General features: G+C 34.2%; 1 protein-coding gene across 1 annotated transcript in view; it reads right to left on the bottom strand.

Moving 5' to 3' along the window:
• LOC125051250 (neuroligin-1-like) overlaps positions 1-20,444 on the bottom strand; it is an 87,317-nt gene extending 66,873 nt beyond the window's left edge. The window contains exon 1 of the mRNA XM_047651462.1: positions 20,079-20,444. The gene's annotated coding sequence lies outside the window, so the exon portion shown is untranslated. The remainder of the gene's footprint in view (positions 1-20,078) is intronic.
• Positions 20,445-24,597: the final 4,153 nt, after the last annotated feature.

The raw sequence follows: 24,597 nt of genomic DNA on the forward strand, positions 1-24,597 counted from the left end.
AACTGGCAATGTTAAATTTTACTCTCTGGTTCTGACATGTCAGATTCAAGGACTAAAATAATTCATTTAAATTAGCCGTACGGGGCATTATTATCAAAACGCGTCAACTACAGGGACAGGTTGTTTATTTTATTTAAGCTCAGGGAATAAAATTAATATTTAAATCAAAATCGGCACGATATACGCAAGAAATAAAATTAAATTCTAATTAATAATAGTATTGTCTTTGATTAACATAACTCTTATTACACATTTAAAGAAAAACGCTTTTTACCGGATTAAAGTTATGTATTATTATAAATTTACAACTATTTGACATGTATGGTCACCGTGACCACGCACGCTGTAAAGCACGCGAAACGTCGGATAAATTTAAAATTATGTCAAATAGTTGTAAATTTATAATAATACATAACTTTAATCCGGTAAAAAGCGTTTTTCTTTAAATGTGTAATAATAGTACTTAAAATCAAGGATAATCATAAATCTGCTAAGGGAAACTTGTGTAGAGATTACCAAGTAATAGCGGAGGGACGAGTAGGGTAGTTAGTGATTATTTCTAGCAAAGAGGCTTTTATTGTCCGTCAAATAAATCCGGACGTCGGCGGTCGTTCGTCTAATTGATTTAGTGTGCGCCGATTAGTACTGCTTAGTATTCAGTTTTGTCGCAGCGTTTTGGCACTTGTGAATTAATTACTCTTTAGATTGTTCAGACGGAATTAATCGATTCGATACCTGGCTTCGACGCGAATATAATGTTCGTCATACACAATAGTTTCTAGTATTATATAGAAATTCATGTAGACAGTTTAAGACATTTTAATACCGTTTTCAAATAAATTGTACCATATGAGCGACATAGATATATCATGAAGAAACTACAACGAAGTTAGATTTGGCCGGGCCGTTCAAGTATTACGTAAGCACCATGGGGGGGGGTCTTTGGTTTTCTTATTTGGTGATTACGTCAACAGTAATTATTTACTTTTTACACATATTACCCAAACATTGTCTATGCTTGAAAACGAAATGCATTTACGAGGATTCCTACAAAAAATTAATACGTTTATGTACTATGCTTCATAGATAAACTGTTAACAATATTGCGTTATCATTATCAATCATAGATTGCTAATAAGCTTCTAAAAAACGTGTTCCTTATCAAGTAATTGTGTAAGGAACACTTTTGTGAAAAAAGCTGTAATGCTCTCAGAGAGCTACTAATGAGAAGGTAACTTAATTGTCTCGTTAGGTGAGCATGAGTTCAGGTAATTATTCACACGGCAACATCGTAGCAATTCTTTGAAATACAGTTAATACTTGCAAAACGCCGTTCATTACGAGATGCCACCCCCGCAACCCGGGTGCTGCGCTAATATTTCCCTTCGTTAATTATGTTTGCACTGGCCTGATTCCCTTTTACCTTTTTTCAAATGTCTATAATTGCTGACCGTGATGCTGTGTTACAGATGTAAATTACGATTAGGTACTTTTAATTCCGGCAAACACAAAATACTAGATAATTCTTACTGGTTTAGTAATGAACACTAGATAAATCACGTTTCAGCCAGTAGGGTTTTAGTGTGCAGATATTTTAATAAATACCTACTATATAAAAAATGTTGCGTGTACTTATGTACGCGCGTAAGAAGTTATACTTCTTTGGCATTATTAAAAATAGTTTTTGATTGCATGCAAATAATTAATTACAATTAAATAATCAAAGACTGGAAAATGAGTCAGTATAGTCAATAAAGTCCAGTTTACATTAAAAAAATTAAATAAATAAATATTTATTATTATTCTCTTACATTAAGTGTAACATAAATTCTATTATTATTCGAATGTTGTTTTTAAATTATGTCCAATGCCGTAGCATCTTCCGTGGGCAACTTCATTCTGTTAATTTTGTGTCACGGTGCGCGCGCATCGTAAAATTTCACTCTCATAAATTTTTAATAACGCGCCTAAAGACGTATAACTTCAAAAACTGTAAGAATAGTTATACCTAACATGGGGCTGTTCAAGTATTACGTAAGGAGATTTACTGCATTTATTCCCCCTTCCTCTTGTCAGCAAAAGTAAGCAAAGCTCACACAAATAATAGTACATACATAAACGTATTCATTTTTTGTAGGATCTTCGAATATGCATTTCGTTTTCAAGCATAGACAATGTGTGGTGTAAAAAAGTAAATAATTACTGTTGACGTCACCAAATCAGTAAATCGAAGAACCTCAACTATAGTGAAACTAGCGAACTGTGGAATCGACTCCCGGGGGGGTCTTCCATCAGAGATACGACCTCCAAATGTTTAAAAAGCGAGTCTACTCCTCCTTCAAAGGCCGGCAACGCACCCACTAAAATGGGTGTCTATGGGCTGCGTAGACTGCCCTTTTTGGTCGTCCCGCAAGCTCGTTTGCCCCCCTATTATATAAAAAAAAATAAAAAAATTGTGCTTACGTAATACTAGAACGGCTCCATACAAAAAATAAAATGGTGAATAAAAGTTCCTCATATATATACCAGCTTATATCTGACCCGATAAATTTTAATACAATTTGAGATATGTTCATATATGTTACACTACTGACAGACTTGTTTATTTATCTTGTGGATAGACTAGAACGTAGGGTCAAAGCATAACTCCTACACAAACTGTATTCACACTTGTTTACTTCTATGACCCAGAATTGTGGTTCCTTTATGAATTGTAACATAAACTTGTACGGTAGTGGGCGTTTTAATTGTATTATAGAAAAGTAACATAAGAAATTTTTCATCGCCATCCATCCATGTGAATGTAATGGCCACATATTTCGATTGAATTATTTATTGCCAATACGATAATATCGAGAATAATAAAATAAAATATAATAAAGTATTATTAAACACATACTATACACAATATCGCTACTGTGAATTCACTCTGCAAACATATAACTATGTCGATAGGGAGACAGCATTCAGTAGGCGCAACGTCTTGGATAACGGGGATCTGTGCAACAGACTGTTTCTTCACCAGGTGTGTCAGGTGTACTTTCTGACTCTAAAGCCCTAATTTCACACCTTTTTTTTGGGGGGCAAACGGCAGGAGGCTCACCCGATGTGAGCCGCCGCCCATGGACACTCAATGCCAGAGGGATCGCGAGTGCGTTGCCGGCCTTTTAAGAATTAGTACGCACTTTTCTTGAAGGACGAATGACGAATTTGTTCGGAAAAAAACCACAACAACCTCCACAAGGTGTGAAATTAGGGCTTCTAGAGTCAGAAACTTAGCACTGTTATATTTAACTTATTGACAATGTCATCTATGTCTTGCCAAATTTCACTGGAAAATGTTATTGGTGGGATTGTTTTTTTGATAAACCATGAAAATAACCTTAAGCTTAACCCCAGCAATGAATACACAACCAAAATTTGATTATTGGTTTAGAGTTGTTGAGCAAACAAACAAAATACACCATCGTTTTCGTATTTAGTGTCATATTCTCATCCCCATGTTTATGTTATAAAGATAAAAAAGTAGTGTTATTTCAGAGGTTACTCGTATATATTCACATGGAGTGTTTCAGGCGTAATGTACGAAATACACGCGATAAAAAGAAGATTGTCTTCGTATATACGTAGACATAGAAGATGCAATATTGGCAAGTCAGTATACATTCCTGAGCTGGTCAAAGTGTCTGTCAGCGGCGCAGAGCTACAAGCTTTAAGACCCGTTCTCTCGCTTCTAACGAAGCAAAAAGAAGGTGACTGGCGGCGGACGGCGCTCGCACTCAGTACTGAGCACGTTCCGCAAACAAGTTTAGGAGCTTTTCCATCCGGGAAACGATACTTTTTTATATTTAACGACAAAAAAGGTTTCACTTGTGACTTAACTTTCTGTAGCTCTCTCGAGCAGGTCACCGATCAACGAGTACAAGGCACTTTGTTATTGGAAATTCGAGGAAAAATAACGACTTTATGAACATTCCGTAGACATTGCTATTTTTAATAAAGATTTTATTTGATTTCAGTATATGAAGTATTCTTTATATACTAATAAAACACTAGAACTAGTAGTAGTATTCTACTAATTTATGCGTATAGTACGTTTATAACTAAGTACCATTAAGTTACTAAACGTTAAGATTAGTTATTCTATATCCGTTGAGCGTATATTAAAGGCTATACATAGTATTGAATGTGTAAAATACAATTTAAACTCGATAACTATAGGACTGTTTAAGTATTACGAATAAAGAATAATAGAACGATTGTAATTAAAAGAACTAACACAGTCTTACCGAAGGAATCTACTTCGGTCAACGAACCGCAGAGCGAAACTAATCGTTCCATCGTAATACCTTTCATGAAAAAAGCATCGAAACAATGGTGCAGCGAATAGTTGAAGTTTGGGTTTAATTAAGACGAGTACGCTTCCCTCCTTCATTAAAAGTTGAATCGGTTTTAATTAAAATTCAAAGAAATGTGCGTCGATACCGATCGAGATAAAAACCTCCTGTTAATAGCTTCAGAGTTTTTAAAAGCCGCTATTTAGTGGAGGTTTCTGGGTAAATTGAATTAAAGTTTAATGTGCCTTGATAACCTCTTTATAATATCGGATATTGTTGTAATTTATTGCTGCTTTCAAATAGAAATAAAGCTTTTAAAGGATAATGAATTTCATAAAGATTCACCGCAATAGATGGCTCATTGGTCTAGTGGTTAGTACCCCTGACTGCGAATCCATGGGTCCCGGGTTCGATCCCCGGCTGAGACAAACATCGATGTGATGGGCATTTGGTGTTGTGCTTAGGTCTTGGGTGTTTAAATATGTATTTATATGTCTATCTATCTATAATATGTATATATATCCGTTGCCTAGTACCCATAACACAAGCTTCACCAGCTTAGCATGGGACTAGGTCAATTAGTGTGAATTGTCCAATAAAAAATATATATAACTAATACTTTGCGGTTACAGCGTTTAATTGTTATCTATCAATTAGTGGCAGTTTACTGGCCACAGTTAACCAGTTGTAATGTAAATAAATAAATCCAATATGTTTCAATAAAAGTTTAAGCCAAACATAATAGTGTTCATTCCATCACATGGAGAAGGATTTTACTTCCATGTTGAATGGGCTCAGAAATTGAACCCTTCCTATATTGAAAAGAAATACATAAACATATGTCACATCTTAACACGTGAGTTCACATTCGTTCTTTAATATGTAAGAATTTCAAGAACCTATTAGTAAAAAGTTACAACTATATTATTAAATGCAAGAGATTATAGTGTTAACTTTTTAAAGAACGTAGTTTCACACAGAACACAGATCTCGGATCTTACATACATGGTTAATAAATTACCTATATAGACTATGCGCCCCCCTTATTTATAAAAAACCTAGCTGATCCGGCAAACGTCATTTTGCCATGTATATCATTTATAATAAAAAATAGGGGTTGATCGTAGAGGGGTGAAAATTAGGGGTTGTATGTATTTTTTAATGCTGTATCATAAAAAAAAATCTAAAAATTAAAAATAAAATAATCATTTAGGAGTGGACTACCCTTACCATTTAGGCGGATGAAAAATAGATGTTGTCCGATTCTCAGACATACCCAATATGCACACAAAATTTCATGAGAATCGGTCAAGCCGTTTCGGAGGAGTTTAACTACAAACACCGCGACACGAGAATTTTATATATTAGATAAACCCTACTAATTACACTGCTTCAAATAAAGTACTCATCTGTGTCAACACAGCGTAAACATAATTTGAAAGAGACGCAAAATACTGTTGTTAAAAAGTGCAATTAAACTAGTTTAGTTGTTATATTTGAAATATACGCATACACATTGATATTCTAGCTTAGAATCGGTATCTCAGGAACATCAGTGCATTGTTAGATATTTGTGTTGTTATTGTGTGGTTTGCGGCCGCGCGAGTTGCCGGCCATTACACGGGCCATTTGTTCGGCCCGACGACTGACTAACACTCACTGTCTACTACAAAGGGACCAAGATATTATTAATTTAGTTAACAACTCGATTTCAGCTTGAATGGACAGAGATGAGCCGACCCAGTGTGGTCTAACTTCGCCAATAGCCGTTTGTCACTTAATCCTTCAACAATTTGAATATCGTAACAAAGGAATTACGTAGGTATTACGATTTAAATCTTAACTTCAGAAAGCGACCGCCACCCTCCATTACACACAAGAAACGAAGAACAGGATCCACGTCACAACAATTAAAATTATACACTTTCAACGTTGGATCCCTATCATCCAAAACAAGGTTAGATCTGAACAATGCATTGAGAAAAATCTGAATAAAAAAAGGCCATATAGTACTACACCACTAAAAAATCTAACTTAACTATAACTTATACTAACTAACACAACTAATAATCATATTAAGAAATGTGAACTAACCAATTTTTGTATGGATTAATAAAGCTCTTATAATAATGTAATGTGATGCGAATAAATATTAGAAAATGGATTACAAAGTGTTTAATTATTACCATTTTATCGCTTTGTCGTTGTAAACATCCTTCAATGCCGACGAACTTAACGCGTGATAAAGTTCAATCTCTTAATGTAGCCATAAAATTTTAAGCTAATATCTATGTTCATTGGCTCTATGGTAGAAGTTTGTGTCAGTTTTGATTGCAGTCTGTGCTCACGTTAGAGTTTGAGCACTCATATATTAGTATAGTATATATATTATAGTATATAGTATTGTAATCTATTTAATAAGAAATTATAATGATTCAGTAACAGCCGAGGGTGTTTTTTTCTAAATGACTTAGTTTTTATTTACCCTTAGTCTAAATAAAAAAAAAACTTTTTTTGAACGGATTGAAGTTATGTATTATTATAAATTTACATTTACACCGTATTATATTTCTTTACAGTGGTCACCGTGACCACGCACGCTGTAAAGCACGCGAAACGTCGGATAAATTTAAAATTATGTTTAAATAGTTGTAAATTACTAATAACTTCAATCCGTTCAAAAAAAGTTTTTTATTTAAATATATAAAAGTTATGTCAATCAAAGACAATACTATAACCCTTAGTCTTTTAGGCACGCCTTACAATAAATGCATTTTAACGATATTCTGGGAATATAACACATTAATAGTGTATATATTAGGTAAATAATAATGATAATGAAATCGTATAGTGAGGATGCCTGGGAAGGGGAATGTATTAGTGCGGTGTGTGTGGTCTCCGGTCTATTTAGCAAGCAATTTGCTTTCAGTAGACGATTGTGTTAGGTGACGGTTGTGGTATTAACATATATAGTTATAGTACAGAGTAAAAACTGGAATATCCAATAAATGTCATATATATTATTATTACAATTTATTTATATGTACATGTAAAAATTGTAATTATTTGTATTTATGTTTTTAACGATTCCTGAACGGAAAAAAAAATCTTACTTTAGAAATCTACATTATCTCTTAGTATTAGTATTACGTAACCCCCCCCCCCCCCCCCATGCGATGCGAAAAAATTCGTTATATATATATAGCTATCTCCCTAACATATACATATTCGTTTCTTAGTTATTAAGAAATAATTGTCCAGCTATAGTTTTAAACATCTATATAACGAAGAATCATACAACATTTATTCCATCGCGTTGCGTCAAGTTGGTTTGGACGTTCATATGTCCAAAATAAATTCAAAATTTACTTGTTACATATCCTTAATCGAAACCAGAACATGGTAGTGGTTATACGTGCATAAGAAGGTACAGATACCGGCAAACTTCTTGAGCATTAAACAAGGGAGTGGGGGAAAGTTTGCGCATCGTACACATACGAGCAAAAAAAGTGTCTAACAATTTTATTTAACTGTAGTTTTTACGTAGATAACTTTTAAAATAGTTAGTTTTAATGTTTGTTACTGTTTATCAGATATTAATGTATGTGTACTTTAATGTAACTTTGAATTCAGTCACGACAATCGTAATATTTAATCTTAGTTTGTGTGCCTTTATACTTTCTGCAGAATATATTTTATTCACCATGTGCACATCAACCTGCACTGGCTCGTTACACTGAGGATCAGGGGGAGGAGGGGGAGCTCAATACATTTGCCCACAAAGCCAACTATATTACCACATTAAGCCCACTATAGAGCGAATTCCCGCGGCCCTTACTGTTACAACAACAATAATTGCTCATATTATTGTTTCATTTGTAACAATAACAGTATCAAACATGTTCGTGAACATAAATGTGTGTAAAATAATTGAAAACATCTCCCAAAAGTCGCATCTGTTGGTATCACATAATTTATGCCATAGGCTGATGGGGAAGTGGTAACTGACCTCTCCTGGCCTACCTTATTGTCTTCATAATATTATATGTTCTATAAATAGTTAATGATTATTTAATTCTCTACATAAGACATGTTTGACATTAATTTCACATGTTAACGCGGCTACGGTCATATTCGTTGTTAATATGAACTTTCCAAAAGCTGTGACAATATGCTAACTTCAAAAACAGTAGACATTAGGTATATGTAAATTCACTAATATTTATTTTTATTATACGCAATAATCGAAGCAAAATCTATCATAAAATATTAAAAAATACCAGAGATCGTCGTTATCTCAAAGGTTTACTGGACTTGACAGTACATCCAAACCAATCACTGTTACGACTGTCACATCAAAATTACCCGGATCAAAACTTCAAAGCACTGTTCTACTAACCGATACATTTACAGAATACATTTTTCACCTTTTACATGACCTAGGGACTGGGACGGTATTATTTTGGTTCGTTCGCAGATGTTTTAGAGAATTTGGGGCTGCAAATACCGATTAACCACACGGACGGAAACTATTGCTGTGCCCTGAGCGCGCTTGTTCAGAAATGCACCGGTTACGCGTGCATTGCGCATACTTCGTCATTTCAAACTTTACAGGGCAGCCATTTCAAAATAATATAATCATGTTAGTTTTTGTCATAACTATTTTAATTCATATTCTGTTATTATGAAATTTGTTATTCAAGCAAACATAATGGTTTGTTTTGAAACAAAATAAAAATAATAACATTAAACGACACAGTTTTCTAGAAAAATCACATGTTTCTATTAAATTCGTCACTTTACTAATTAATTTGAAATTTAAAACACATGGTTTTTTTTAATGTAGCCGTAATATTTAGTTGATATAGTATGCAAATATGTTAAAAAGTGAAATTTGGATTTTTTTCAAATCCTTGTTCTACGATCATGACGACTTAATAATAATGCTAAAGACCGATAAACTCCCAAAAACCAGGCGTGTACTGACGTAAACGATTACTTATAAAATATCTTTGGTTAAATTTTCTATTGCATAGTTACGACACCTATTACTTTTGTATGGATACTGTTTATACATAATAATCTACTGCCCTGCGATTCTGTAACTCACTTCACGAACTCACACAGCGGTTTTCGCATCGGCGGTCTCTCTCAAATCAGTCGTGAAGCAGTCCTTTTATGATTTGGCATTCTGATAAACAATAAAGTACAAGCTCCCACCTTTTCAGAATGCCAAATCATAAAAGGACTGCTTCACGACTGATTTGAGAGAGACCGCCGATGCGAAAACCGCTGTGTGAGTTCGTGAAGTGAGTTACAGAATCGCAGGGCTGCTAGTAAATAAATGGGACGCTGTTTTCAATTTGACGCAAAATTGAAAACAGCGTCCACAAGTCCAAGACACAATAATCTCAATAACGTAAACGACTCGCGTGAACTGTTACAGTCTATCCCTCGGGACGTGAGCCAATATCTTGCCCTTCACACAATATCTTAAAGGAGCAACTTGATACACGCTACACGGAGTGACAACGACAATATTTACAAAGAAATTTTAGCTCATTTATTAACAAAGTGTAACAAGGTTAAATGGTAGTAACAACGTCGAAGGGAATAGTGTAGCATCTAATAAACTATGCTCTGAGCGCAATCAATAATAAATAATGTAATATTTACGATGACCAAATGCTTCGATATTCACCTGTAATTTATATTCATTTTACATTGGGCCAGAGATCGTTTTTGTATTTAGACAGGATTCTAGCGATTTTCTTCCTCGCGTTACGTGCACATGTGAATTGTGCGCATAATAAGACGTAATATAATATATTGATGGCTACGTACATGATCAGAGTTAGATAGTACTTTATTAGGCTAATACTGCATAAAGTTCATATTCGTACACAAAAAACATACTCAAACACGTCATTGTCCTATACCGCACACCGTATCATCCGAGGACAACTAAATAGGATTTGTTGCATTTTATGCCATAAAGTTTCAGTAAGAAATCTCATAGGCAAGTTTTACATAATTATATAATAAATTATTTAAGGGTAGATTACACTTAGACATTATAGGTATTATTTAACTGTCTTCTATTATTTGCACCTCCACGATTGCTGAATTGTAAATAAGTTTTATTAAAAATATACTAACTCTAACGTAAGGTTTTATTATATAAAAATCGTAGATCGTATTTCCCGATAATCTGTATTTCTCAGTAAGCAAATAGCGTCAATAAACATCCGTATTATAGGCTTACGGGGTGTTCACCCGGCCCATGCCATGCTATTGTACTAATACGGCTTCTTCTACACTCCGATAGGAATCCGCACAAATTATACGATTAGGTTGTGTCGCCTCGATCGCATTGCGCGATTCCATAGCAACAAACAACCAACAACTTTATTGTCTTGAATTTTTAAAAGTTTATCTATCACTTGATTTTCTGTATTTAAGATTTCTAGTCTTCTCACAATAAAAATGTTTTTTTTTTTAAGTAAACCTCTTTTTATATTTTTTCAGCGGTGTTGGATTAGTGGCTTCAGCGTGAGAGCAAGCAACCCCAGCTGTGCAGCAATAGACTTTCTAAGAACGCTTAAACACTCGCTTGTACAGTAAAAAAAAACATCGTGACAAAACCGGATCGAAGCAAAAAATATATAATCAGGACACAGATACAAAAAACTGAAGCCCAGACCTAAAGAGATTTAGTGTCACTGGTTTTTTATATGCACCATATGCATTTGTGTATCAAACACTCAAGGATATGAAAACAGTAACATAAATATAATGAAATAATCGCCAATCTAATAATACTATTTAAAATAATGTGTCATACATTTGCGCTTTTAAATAAATAATTGAAATGATTATATTGTACTAAATATTGAATTTATCAAACAAAATGCACTTCTACTACAATAAACTAACGCCATCTAAAGATTTTTGAATTTGAATTTGAATTTATCAATCTAAATAATACCCATTCCTAGTATACCTACTAGAAATGGAGTAAGTAGTAGCACTAAATTTATCTAAGACATATCGCATTCAGAGAATGTGTAGAAATAGAAATAGCTAGAATAAAACAGAATCGGCCATCATGTTAGGCTTAACGCAAGCTTGTTCTTTTTATGACTTTCAGTACTTAGCGTTACTAGCTAAAGCTTCGTTCTAATGAATACTTTATTTACCATTTAAAAAAATCATTATTTATTTTTCAACCAATTTATGAGAGAGTTTTCCATAGTTGCATATATGAAAATAGTGGTATCATAAATAACGATAACTTAGCATTTTATAATTCGATAATATATTATCTTATCAACAATAATCCTTATTCTTAATTCTAACATATACATTTATAATTTTAATACAACTCGACATTTTGATTCACGTATACATACGCATTTAATGATTTTATGTTTGACTATAAGATGAGAATAAATAGCTGTTCCTTTAATGATTAAAAAACAGTTAAGACATCAATTTAATATTGCTATATAATATATAAAATTCTCGTGTCGCGGTGTTTGTGGTTTAACTCCTCCGAAACGGCTCGACCGATTCTCATTAAATTTTGTCTGCAAATTGGATATGTCTGAGAATCGGACAACATCTATATTTCATCCCCCTAAATGTTAAGGGTAGTCCACCCCTAAATATTTTTTTTTTATTTTTTGATATTTTTTTCTGTTTTTATTGTTTTAAGATACAGCAAAAAAATATACATAGAACCCCTAACTTTCACCCCTCTACGATCAACCCCTATTTTTTTATTATAAATGATATACATGGCAAAACGACGTTTGCCCGGTCAGCTAGTCTTCATATAAAAATAGACACATTAATTGACGCATATGACGATTTTAGTTTTGATTTTCAACGAAACTATTGTATCAAGTTAATAGCCAAAGACTGAACCTAAAAATAATAAGCGTCCCTAAGGGCTTTTAAAAGCGTATGTTTTTGAAGTATCAGAGAAAACCACAGTTGCTTCAATCTCACCCCTGTAAAAGGCAGGGAATGCTGCCCCCTGCCCTTATTGGGACCGGAAACAATTTTAGAGACATTTAGGTGGTTTAGACATAATATTGTACTAGCTGTGGGTATGTACGCGGATCAAGCATTACAGTGAGCGGTGCACGGACGCCATTTCAGATTTTATTGAACCATAAAATGCCGCAAAAAAACACACAAGATGAAAGCTTTTAAATGAGTTTCGAGCGAGCTTTACTCTAACGAAATTTTTGCGAAACAGCCTATATATAACTAATGAATACTAGCTACAAAATTAGCAATATTAAAAATATAAATGACCATACAGAACTGAGTTATTCTTAATTCATACGAGCTGGTTAAAGATATTTTCTTTTACCTTTTATCATTATAGTGTAACGTTACCAGAAAAGACGGATGGGTTCTTCAGCCAAATGAATGTAACATATTTATATAGCTTTTATGTATAAATACGGCGTACAAAATGGATTTTGCAGAACGCAAGTAAGAAGCTTTACACAAAACCGTTGAAATTAATTTACAATCAACAATTTATAACAGTTTATTTGACCTTGTCACGTAATTTATTTGTGTAAATTTAGTGGGATTATTTTTTAAGCATTACGTAATATTTTTGAAATATACAATCTATGTTGTTACCGGCATTTGTTTAATAGACTAATGATAACGCAGCACATGGTATGGTATAAAATACAGCATACCGATGCAAACATATTGTTACACTAATTGATTGAGGCTTAGTGAAAAGATTACATGTCAAAACAATGAAACCGGGTGAAACGTGCGGTTTATGTCGATTTAATGTCGAGTAAACTGTCGTGTGTGCTATGTCACATCATATATACGTATATGTTAAACCCGATAGCGCCGCGCGACATTGTTGATCATAATTTAGTTTATACATGCGTCAGCTATGCTCTGAACATGGATTAAAATTAAACATCAGTGCTAAAACACGTTTCCGGCAAATCATATTATTGTTGTTTGATTTTCATTTATACTAATATATGAGGCTAATTTTCAGAGTTCGTAGAGGGAAATCTCTTACTAAACCGATTTTGTTAATTCTTTCACGAATAGACACGTTATTTGTGAATATCACAGGCTATATATTAAAATGAAAATACTTTTTCATAGTCTGATTTGCAAGGAAACTCTGAGAAAAAGTGGTCAAACGACGTTTCTTACGATCGCTGCCTAAACGATGATTGATATATCATTGAGTTCTAGAGTAAAATTTTAGAATAATGCCTAAAAGAAGTTGGCTTTTATATTATAAAAAGCAAGTTCTCCACGTCTATCTGTTTGCGGAATTTATTGCAGTTGCTAGAATGATTAATGAAGAAAGTTTAGGTAAATAATTTTATAAGGTTTAATATAAAACTAAACGCGTTTAGTTTTCTGTCACTGACACACATAACTTATTCCAAATGGTTTTTTTTAAAATTAATTCTTAATTGCATAAGGTTCTATATTGGTATGAAGATGACCGATACTGTTGTAAAGGGCACGAAATGTTATTTAATGTCGTAGCATATACGACAGCTGATAACATTATAATGAGATGCAAGTAAGTACTTTATAGTTCAGTGGTGAGTGATTACAGTCGCGCACAACTCAATGTGGTCATTGTAGGATCCCTAAGGTTTAAGTTACAATTTTGAACTGACAGGCTTTTCATTAATCGGACGTGGCATGTCGTCATGTATAGGCCGGCGCTGATCCGCAGTTATTCCCCTCACGCGCCGACACAAGGGCTTTGAGAGCCGTAAACTCCGCCTCTCTCAGATTGTATTACTCGACACATTTCCTATTGTTCCTAATATTTCATAAGTTTTCCCGCCATAGAATCCGAGAAAATGAGATCGTCCAGTCATAAAACTTTATTCGTATGTCGTTGGGATTTATTAAATTTGATATGGATATCTTATTATAACGTCTTATCTTCTAATGTAAATAGACTGAAGGCTAGATTACCTTTACAAAAACAAGTTGCATGATAAAGCTTTTTGAACTTAATAAAAGGATATCAGTATAAGTGTTATGCTTATGTTTTATGAGAAAGTTCTCAATTGGTAATATTACAAGCAGTATTAAAACAGGTAATCAATGCGGCTTAACAACAAAACCATAATGCCGCTTTGGGTAAAACTTTTAGGCGATATTTCAGAGAGCCCTACGTCATTAAAGTTCGCGAAATTACGATATTATAAAATACTAAAATACTCTTGTTATATTTACACGTTTAATTTATTTAAGATAATTTTTCCCTCATGTTGTTCTTGAATATCAATACTTTAAAGATAGGTGAACTGGATCAACAGTATTGGTTCAAAAAGACTTTCTCGTAAAATGTGTTCTCGTACTAATAACAAGGCAATCATTATAACCTGTCATACCACCAACATGGGTCAAATGGGCAAGAGAGTCTTACCTGATGTTAAATTATACCACCAGTAATACAATTGCCAAAATGCTCGCGAGGTCATTGCTCACCATTTAGTGACTGGCAGTCAAACTGGGATATCATATACGAATTCAAATTCTGTACTTGATTCCTTCACATTATTATAAGCAAGTATGTGATAAGGCTCTTGTGCTCGCTGCACCAGAGCAAAGTTGCACGTGTCGTCACGATGTTTAATCTCACCGTATGAGCAAATATTAAGTCCACCAAGTATTGAGCGCACACTGTTGGTGCACCGGTGGAGCTCGAGGTCGTAGACACGATTCTCAACTATTTCACAAATATCATGAACTAAACTGATTTGTTAGTAGCTATAGATATAGGTAACTATTGGAGGCAGTGTTTTAACTTCATTTCACTGACACAGGCCATGGCAAAAAAGTGCGGATTTTCCACACAAAAATATTGAGTTTCAATAGAAATTGGTATATTTGCTCCATTTATTCCAGTTAAGGTGCCGTGAGTAAGCTCAGAGTGAAAAATAATGTTGATCCTAATTCAACAATGCATAATAACACATTATTTTGAATTAAATAGGTAGGCGATGTATATATTTATTTTAATTATACATTACTAATTTTTGTAACTATTTTATGAACCGTTTATAAAACAATATATATTATGTCGGAGTAATGGCGCTGGTATCAGCTGCCATTGTTATTATGATTTAATAACATCAAAAACAAATTAGTTATGAGGTCTATTTGATTTGCCAATATTAATAGATCAACGAATTAACAGACTATTTGATAGTCTGTAGTAATAGTAACTTCAGTCATTATTATTAATGGCGGTAGCGTCAGCTGCCACTGTCATTGTAATTTAATAGTATCAAAGTCATAAAAGTCAAAACCGTTAAGTGGTTTATTGGTAAGGCATGTGGCTACCTATAAATTAACGACTATTCAATATATTAATAATGACTCCATAGTCATTATTATTATATAAGTAATTTACCATAACTTTAAACATTTGAAACTGACAATCAATATTAAAGTAATCTTTGACACTCGTTCCTATGACTGCTGTTTGACTTTGTATTCGGTTCGGGTTCGGTCGCGGATGATTGACTTGACTCCTGCGATTCTGATGTTATTAAATTATAATTACAATGGCAGCTGATACTAGCACCATTGCTCCGATATATACAGGTAACATATTTTTATTTATAAATATTTGCTAAAAAATAATAATGTAACGGTCTGACAAAATATGGAATCAAATATCACGACATCCCCAGCCATATCAATACCATGTGAAAAAAATTGAATAACATAACGAATGTATAAAATGATCATTACAAAATTATCCAAAAGAAATATTTACATAAAAAGAATCCGTCATAGCTAAAGATTGATTCGAAACGTCAAGATCTCGCTATTGACCCCTCAATTGAAGAAACTACGAATTATTGGATACAAAATACATTTCTAAAGGTCTAAATATTCTGTCACAAACAGGGACGTGGGTTCAAAGGGACTTATATAGCACTACACCATTACAATTATTATACCCACATATTCCACTGCACGCCAAGCTCAAGTCAGCTTCGTTAATTAATGGCACTGCTATATTGCATATGTTATTTGAATTAAAATATAAAGCGGATAGAAACTGCTGTAGTATGTGAAGTTTTGACGTTTTTGTTTGACGACGCTAATCTTGATTAGCTTTCCTTGAAGCTTAACAATAAATTTTATTCGCCTACTCAAACGTAATACAGCAGTGTTGGCCTAGTGGCTTCAGCGTGCGACTCTCATACCTGAGGTCGTAGGTTCGATTCCCGGCTGTGCACCAATGGAATTTATTTCTATGTCCGCATTTAACATTTGCTCGAACGGTGAGGGAAAACATCGTGAACCGACATGTCTTAGACCCAAAAAGTCGACGGCGTGTGTTAGGCACTGTAGGCTGATCACCTCCTAGCTAGGATTTAAAAATGATCATGAAACAGATTCAGAAATCTGAGGCCAAGACCTAAAGAGGTTGTAGTGCCACTGATTTATTATTTATTTAAAACGTAATAGGAGTAAATAACTCGAGAGACAGCCCTTATCTAATATATAAAATTCTCGTGTCGCGGTGTTTGTGGTTAAACTCCTCCGAAACGGCTTGACCGATTCTCATGAAATTTTGTGTGCATATTGAGTATGTCTGAGAATCGGACAACATCTATTTCTCATCCCCCTAAATGTTAAGGGTAGCCCACCCATAATTTTTTATTTCTTATTTTTAGATAAAAAAATATTTTTATTTTTTTATGATACAGCATTAAAAAATACATACAACCCCTACGTATTTTCACCCCTCTACGATCAACCCCTATTTTTTATTATTAATGATAAACATGGCAAAACGACGTTTGCCGGATCAGCTAGTTGTTATATATATACATACATACTTTACTTAATAATAAAACGCCAAGAAGTTTTGAAACAAGGTCGCTTTAAAATTTACAGCATAATAGCAACAAGATGCGAACCACGAACCGAGATATTGCGGGCATAAACCAACTTTATTACTGGCGCCACGAGCGGAATCTGACTAAGAAGCACAACAGAAATATATAAAGTATCTTCTGATTATTGAGGGCATCACATAGAAGATACTTTATTAAGCTTAATGTTGTGCGTGAGGCAAGACAGTGAACCGTGCGCTGCGGTGGTTGCGGCCTCCGCTAAAATCTGAAATATTTCTTTTGTTTAACGTGGATTTTAAAAACACCGACTGCAACAGTAACGAACGGTATGTAATGATTAATATCTCACACACTATTAATGCCCGCTTTATAATCTTTGTACGTCGAGACTAATTACGCTTAAAATTAGACTCAAAATTCCATATCACCTAAAGTATAGCGCTTTTAAATACTGGTGGAGACTTATTATTAATGTTGTGGTATTTCTAGAACAATGACAAGTTGACTTGTTATTGTCAATGATAATATTGTAGAGGTACATCTTATTGTTTTATTAGTAAGTTGTAAGTAAGTAGGAGACAAGGTTCCGTGCTTTCTTAGATTTATTAAGATTTCTCATTATTAACATTTGCTCGAACGGTGCGAAAACATCGTGAGGACACCGACATGTCTTAGACCCAAAAAGTCGACGGCGTCTCTGTCTTTACCTTCGCATTATTAGTAAGTATTGTGTAAAAAATATCCATGGTGACACCGCCGGGGTTTGAAGTCACGACTTCAGGATTGAGAGTCGCACGCTTTACCACTAGGCCCACGCTGGCCTTAAATATAAAAAATATGATTATTAATTTCTGAGGTTAATTATTATCAGAATAGGCGAAGCATGATAAAGAGCACACTTAGGTGCTATTACCAATAGGGCACAATTGAAACATTTCGCTTTGGAGTTTCGAGTTCCAAGTGAAACAAATTAAATTGTTAAAATCGTTCATTGAAACGGAAACAAAATTTCAACTTTTGCTCACATTTTAACATCTCTTCACCAATTAAAAATAGAACTTTAATTGAATGTAGTCTTTATGTAAAGTGAAACGTGAAAAGATTTGTACTGCTATGTATTATTAAGGTACATAGAAATAAACAATACGAAAACATCCAAAGAAGAATGTAGTGCTAAACAATTTTTTTTAATTGAGATCATTTCGTTTGTATAAATTACTATTATCAATGCAAGTGTGTGCTTAGTGGTTAAGCGTGTGATCCTTAATTTCTTTCTTTGTAAAATAAGAACCATACCGTAGCGGCCCTTGATTGATTACAATTAATATCATCTTTAAATGTCCTACAATTTTAGATTAATACAGGTCTTGGCTTAATCAGATGCCTAAAATGATACAATAATAAGCCAAGGTGCCTATTAAGTACATACAAATGACCGATAACTTTCTTCTTTCGAAGTTCTAAAATAATTAAAACTTGCTAAATGCTTAATAAAATACTTACTAAAATTAAATATGTTTAAAACAAAAAAAAATCAGAGGCGCTACAACCTTTTTAGGTCTGGGCCTCAGGTTTCTGTATCTATTTCAAGATCATTTGTCAATGTACTTGGCAAGTAGGTGATCAACCTGTACCAGACACGCAGTCGACTTTTTGGGTCGGTTTCCTCACGAGGTTTTCCTTAAACAGTTAGAGCGAATGTTGAATGCGCACATAGAAAGCAAGTCCATTGGTGCACATCCTACGACTATCGTATGAGATCGCACACTGAAGAAAACACTGCTCTTAAAAGACGTATAGCCATATATTTATTCTTGTCGACACAAGGCTATCGGGAACACACGATTGATCTTTAGAAATCCTTAATTACGGGTGAATTACCGAAACCTCAACAAGAGATAACATCGACATTTTGCAGTAAGTAGCCCGCGCGCCATTTGTCATCCCGTACAAGTAATTAACGGCTATCCCTTATCAAAAAGAGTATCGAACCGATGTAAAAATCATTAAGTCGTATCTTTTAATGCCAATATTTATTTACATATGACAAATTTTACTTATATAAGCTCGTATGAGATAAATAATCCTATTGCGTGTTAATCTATTTCAGGCAACTCTATGATATGATAATGATGGTAATAATTATAATTAAAAGCTGCGTTTCAGATAACTACAGTTAAATGTTTGTATAATTAGTAGCAGCAGTGTTGGCCTAGTGGTTTCAGCGTGCGACTCTCATCACCGAGGTTGTAGGTTTGATCCCCGGCTGTGCACCAATGGACTCCTGTATATCCGCATTTAACATTCGCTCAAACGGTGAAGGAAAACATCGTATGGAAACTGGCTTGCCTTAGACCCAAAAAGTCGGTGGCGTGTCTTAGGCACAGGCGGCTGATCACCTACTTGTCTATTAGATTGACAAATGGACATGTAACAGATACAGAAATATGAGTCCCAGACCTAAAAAGGTTGTAACGCCACTGATTTATTTTTTATTTTATTTTTATAATTTGTAACAATTTTGATTAAAATCTATATAAATAGTAGGTATTAGGAACAACAATCATTGTTCTAACCTTAATTAAACAACCACCACCTCCTTAACTCTATAGATTTGATTTTTTTTTGTATATTTAATTAAATGTTGCACATCGAGTACGTGAATAGTTAGTTTGCTCAGTTCTGTTGAATTTCAAAGCCAGTGAACAAGCCAATCAAGCTTTACATAGAATTTGCTTCGGAATTTGCTTGCAGTCGGATTTATTTACTTTATCTTAATTGTAAATAAATTTTATTAGAACTGTATTATAAATTTAAAAAAAAAATTTACCGTCATTAAAATCCTTGAACAGATCCAATGTTCAAAATGTTAATCATATCAAAATATGAAGTCCCCTGGATCCTGTCAGTTGGGCAACTTATCTGCGGGACACAAAGGGCGCTCGCACGATGAGGGTCGACACAATCACGCGGCTCGCTCTGCCTTCACTTACATACATAATTACACACTTCACTCAGGACTAATGTGACGGGTGATGAGTGACCTCAGACGGGGCCATACTGCGGGACATAGCACAATATCACGTGGGCTAGACCACAACCCGAAAGTTTAAAGACGTCGTCAGTCAAATTTATGAAACGAAATTATTTCGATACTTGAAGGCTATTCCGAAAAGATACGTGCGGAGAATGCGGCGAGCACCACGCGACTGAGTGGCGAGTGCGTAGCTCGTAGCACCTAGGAGCTACGAGGCGCGCGCAAAGTTTTCGTTTGAGTTCCCGTAAGCTAATATGGCCTAAGGTTGACCTCACTCAACTAAGTGGTCAAATGATGTCCAATTTTATATCAATCACGTCTCCTTCAGATAACTTGTTTGGAAAATATTAGGGTATGAAATCGTATTTACATAATGTTTGGGTCACAACTTTAAAATATCCTTATAGCCCAAGCTACTTTATAGCTCTTTCATTACCTTTACCATTACCATTACTATTACCATTAATATTAGTATTTCAACATATTACTCAAAGTAATCAATTTACACTATATACAATAAGATACACCATATCTACATACATACGGTAAACAATATACTCAAAAACTATATGTTTACAATATTTTTACAGAATAGCGCGTAATAAAACGTTAAAGCAATGAGAGACAGTCGAACAAAGTATAAAAATAATTGAATTCAAATTCTGAAGGAGTGGTGGCTTGCATAGTTGTATTCTAGAGTTGGTCAACAGTAGTAACTGACTTGCGGACAATAAACGTTGCCGGCAATTTATGCGAAAACTAGCACCGTCCACGGCGTTGTGCAACTTGTACTCGCCAGTCACCACTGCCTTGATTTATACACAGCCTAGCACCAGTAATCACTGACTTCTCATTCCATATGTTCATTTAAACACCATTTATACAATAAAGTCTTTAAACTACGTCTTTGCTTTGATTTATTAATATCATTTGTTTTCGTGTCATCAAGTAGGCCTTATAACCACCCAAGCACCTTCTGGGAGTGAATTGCCAATATTATTATATCCCGTATATAATAGGTATGAAAATGATGTCGAAAACGATAATTTACAATTCATTTGTAACAAATTAATGTGTACTAACTCCCAACTTTAACGGTTACAACTGAAGTCTGAGACAACTAAAGCGACGCAGCGATAATGAAATTTTAATAAGAAACAACTTTTCTTATTTCGTTTGTTAAACTTTTACGAAATTTGTATTATTTGGGCGGAGTTGCGGAAAGTTAAACCTTTTTGCGCGTACCCGTTTAAGAAAATCGTTTCGAATCGACTTCGCGGTGCTTCGTAATATACGTAAAGTGGAAGGCTGTTTATACGTGAGGGTTCATAGAATAATTTAGTACCAGCTGTGTTCTGACGACCCCGTGGTCTATTGTCGTTGGGACCTTTCTATTGTACGTGTTTTTTAATTAATGAAATAAAACATTTTTACTTAGACGTTGTTTTTGTGTCTTTGATAATATCTTGTTTGGAAACATTTAAAAGGATTCCGAACATGAACCTGAAAACTCATTATTAGCCACGTACATACAGCATTTACTTATATTTTTTAGAGCTCTATAATCTAATCCCACTTTGGTAAAAATAGTGCCATAAGTCAAAAAACGAGTCCATTTGCACTATTTTAACCAAATTACTCTTTCGTCTTTTTCTGGCAAATTGAATTTATGCTGCGTTTAAAAGAGACAGGTCAGTGACAGTACTTTAAAACGGAGAAGTTTGAGTAATTTTTTATGGGATATGACAAAACCTTTGGTTGACAAGCGCAGGTTTTCAAAGGCAAAGTCAAAGTTTAGGGGAATATCTATCTCTGGACTGCCAAAATAATATTAATATAAGGTTAAGAATACTATAGTATAAATAATTGTGTTTGCCGTAGTACTGGGTGATTAGCAATAAATTTTGTTCCCACAATCGGGCAGTGAGGAATTAATTGTTCTGCAGAATTGCCCTTAAAAAGCAATTGAATCGTTCAATCCAGTTTTATTTAGAAGTGGCTATTCTCGTGAAATTGATCGCATCAGATTGGCTGCCATTTGATTTCCTTCGCTCGGTACGATCATATTACTGCATTGTCCGAGATCAAGACGTCTATGCACTTTCAAGTCGAAGAGGATTTCTCGAATCTTGCTGTCTTTTGTTGTACACGTACTGGAATATCCTATCGCGTACACACTTCCGGCGCTTGTTAATATGAAGGTTAGACATATTTAATATAAATAATTCTGTACATTGTCTGTAATCTATTAATTACTTTAAACAAGACTTTTTCATCTTTTTCATGACACAATCGAATATTATTCACGACCAATATTATATTGTGTTACAGAAATTCATTACAATAAACAAAACAGGAACAATATTAACATGAATGAGTTATCGCGACTTCAACGTTGAATAACACTGACTTAAAGTTTTCCTTACGTCTAAGTAATTAATAATCCTTGAGGAATAAATCTCAGATAGCTAATTGTTTACTGGCGAACCGAGTTCATTACAGAGTACAGGCACTTCCCACTCCACTTCACGCTGCGCAAAGCTACGCTATCGGCGATAACAGATAAATTATAAAACAACATGCGCGGCTATACTTCTCTGTCGGCCGATACAAGAGCCGCCCGGAGCGATGTAGCACTCTACTGGTGTCTACGGAATTTCCACGAAATACGTAGCACGTTCGCCAAACTTGATAAATTGCATTGGCTCCCTTCATTGTGTTATTCCTTTGAAGCTGTGTTATAAAATAATTTTTCCGCAAAGGGAAAAAAGAATGTTGCATGTGGATACAACATTATCACTTTACTCGTCGCACACGTGAAAGAATGTTTTTATAAAAAGCTCTTTATGTGACGACTATTAGTTAAAGCTGCTCGCCGGGTGATGAAGTAGGGAGGGGGTTAAAATATGAATACCGTTCATTGCGGTGAGAGCCACATTTATACTCACTTAGTTTATAAGTCCGTCCATTAATTTACAGTAATATTTATTTTAAAAGCAATCTCTTAAGACAACATTTATTCAAGCGATATTAAAAACTTGTAATTAAAAATAAAAGTTGAGCGGTATAAAAGTATATCTGCTTTAGCAATTTGTCGAGATGATCCATCACCCTGGTTTGCTTTTGTCATGGCTTAGTTTCTAAATTTAATTTGTTGGAGAAAAGGAAGCAACATAAAAACTAATAGGCAGCAAAATTATCTCTTCTTAATTCGTTCTTCTTGCTCCTAAACTTAACTTTATTTGATTTATATACTTTACATTGAGTAACCTTATTTTCTAAATAAACTTAGCAATAGATGTGTTTTCTATATTAAAATAAGATTGCCTTGACAACAAAATTCGATTTCTAACCGACATAACATACGCCTTATATACCTACAATATTTTTCTTTGACGTACAAAAAATTGTTACGCCTCTTTTCAGCATGAGGTCGTAAAGTTGTCACATGATCCAGAGATGAATGTGCTTGCCATCATCTATCCAAAGACGCAACATAAGCGGTTCACTATTTCTGCCAATAGCACTGTCCCAAAAGCTGGATGGTGGTTTAATAGGAAAAAACTATAATAACTCAAAGCGCCGCATTTAGCATTAAAAACTAATCATAAACCTAAGCAATACCCTTTTCATAATAATTTAATTTTGTATGTTAACCAATATGTAAATATATTCCCTAAAGTGTACCTACAAATTGTGTTAGGTTACAGTTTGTAGAATATGTAGGTATTGTAACAAAAACTTACTTTAACGGGAAATGTTAAATCCGTTAAGATTTTTATTACAGCTGGTCAAGTAACATTTATTATTAGTAACCTATTGTGTAAGCTTCTCGCCTTGCCTCCAGCGGCTGAACCTCGAATGAAATAACTCATTAAAGTAGTAATGAAAGCTTAACTATATTAAAGAAAAGTTATTGCTTCGCATTCATTGTAGATTTTATTTATGCGATCTTTTATTAATACTTATGTTGATTACTCTCAGTGCTATCTTCAAATTAAAAGCTGATTAGATTAAAATAAATACTTTAATCTATTACTACTTTAAATTAGAGATGTGTCAATCAAGTACGATGCTCAATACAAATAATTTGAATTCGGCTGTGCACTAATGTCTTTCTATGGCCGCAATTAACATTAAAGGGAAGGAAAGCCGACATATCTAGGATCTAAAAATCGATGATGTCCGGCTAAGTAGACTGATCATCTACTTTCCCATAAACCTAGACCTTATATACTTGAACTCTAAAGTATTTCATATAAAATAACAGCAAGTGTGTGAAAGGTATATAATAGTATAATTATTATAAGTA

The sequence above is a fragment of the Pieris napi genome, chromosome 7 (assembly GCF_905475465.1).
Source record: "Pieris napi chromosome 7, ilPieNapi1.2, whole genome shotgun sequence".
Lineage (NCBI taxonomy): Eukaryota > Metazoa > Arthropoda > Insecta > Lepidoptera > Pieridae > Pieris > Pieris napi.